Source organism: Geospiza fortis, unplaced genomic scaffold, assembly GCF_000277835.1.
Source record: "Geospiza fortis unplaced genomic scaffold, GeoFor_1.0 scaffold1048, whole genome shotgun sequence".
NCBI lineage: Eukaryota > Metazoa > Chordata > Aves > Passeriformes > Thraupidae > Geospiza > Geospiza fortis.
In genome coordinates, this window is record NW_005054619.1 from 84,577 (window position 1) to 86,131 (window position 1,555).

A 1,555-nucleotide genomic window follows, 5' to 3' on the forward strand; every position below is an offset into this window, starting at 1 on the left:
GGTCACACTTGCGAGTTATGCCACCAAAATATGCCCAGAGTTCATGACCTTCAGTTTCTTTCAGATTGTAAACAGCAGCATCCAATGGCAGGGGATATTTCATGTGTTTCAAAAAAGGGAAATGCAAGGCAATGAAATATATTTATAGATTCACAGTGTTACGTTTGCCCAATTATCCCATCATAAAAAACCAAACAATATTACAGGTAGTAACAATTTTAATTGAATACCTTAGAGAATATATAAAACTGAATACACTTGAAATATTGACAATATAATTTGATTAAAATAAGGGATAATTTGGTTCTAATAATAATGCATAAGCAAAAGATAAACCGCGGGGTATGGGTTGCAGGGCTCTTGCACCCCGGCCACCTCACTTACGAGCTTGCCAAGGGAAGATTCACCCCTTATAAGCCGGGTGTCAATATCATTTCCTCCTATTTTCAATTCATCACACTTCTATCTCCACCCTCATCACCACCTTTACGGTGCATGCTCCATCACTCGTTTTGGTGGTCGCACCAGTCTTTGGGGGTTGTCATAATGAAGGCCTCTCCTCTTCCTCTTTTGTCCTTTAGTTCACCTTTGGGTTACACATGCGCACCAAGCCAGTATAATGTAAGCCAAAATTAACATTCTACTACATTTTAGCATCAAAGCAATAAATCTCTTATAATTAGCATTTTCCTGGGACCCAACCAGATTTTCCCTTCTTTTTGTTAATTTTGGTAACTATTATCTCTTGCTTTTTCCTCCTTTGAACGTCTGTAGGGAAGGGGGGAGTGGAGCCCCTCCTCTCCCTTTCCTTTTTGGTATTTCAACTTTTTAAACTTCAACTTTTTATTATTTCCAAATATTGATTACTTTATCCATCTTAATAACTGTTTCAATTTTATAAGCACGAATCATACCTATTTACCACAACAACATGGTTCATAGAACCTTAGAATGGATTAGAAGGAACCTTAAAGATCATTTAGGGCCAACCCCTTTGCCATGAGACAGAAAACTTATTTTTTAGCACATGGGTTTTTTTAAAGTACGACGCAGCAAACTCTACCTGATACTTTAGCGATGGCTATCCAACATGCTTGCCATTTAACAGACCAAATCCCACCTGTAACAAAAGTGCTGCGTCTTCTGCAGGAAGGCTGTTGTTTTACCCACTCTCTAATTCCATATTTGGCCATGGCTGTGACTCTAACCAAACATACTTCAGTTTCAGTTTGATCTGAGAGCTTCATTTCCTCCTCTGCCCTGGACGGGTAGAATGTGTCACTATTAGTAGAGGCAGAAGCAACACGGACTTTTCATGGCTTCATTTCAGGCACGAGCACAGGATGCACACACACTGCTGTATCACGATGCCAGCAAAGGCTCCCGAATGCCTATCTTATCTCTGAGCACATGCAACCACGTCGGAATTTCAAGCATTTCTGTCAATGCATGGGCAGCTCTCAAAGCTTTCTGGGTTTCAAAAACACCCTGAAATACTACTTCGTACACCGCTTACACTTCTGTATTTTATTTCTCCTTCCGCTCGGGTTGGGGG

At 40.5% G+C, this 1,555-nt stretch overlaps 1 protein-coding gene across 1 annotated transcript in view; it reads right to left on the reverse strand.

Annotated features, from left to right (window-relative positions):
• Nucleotides 1-1,173, reverse strand: part of LNPEP (leucyl and cystinyl aminopeptidase) — a 50,276-nt gene extending 49,103 nt beyond the window's left edge. The window contains exon 1 of the mRNA XM_005430338.2: nucleotides 1,121-1,173. The gene's annotated coding sequence lies outside the window, so the exon portion shown is untranslated. The remainder of the gene's footprint in view (nucleotides 1-1,120) is intronic.
• Between the last annotated feature and the right edge of the window lie 382 nt (nucleotides 1,174-1,555).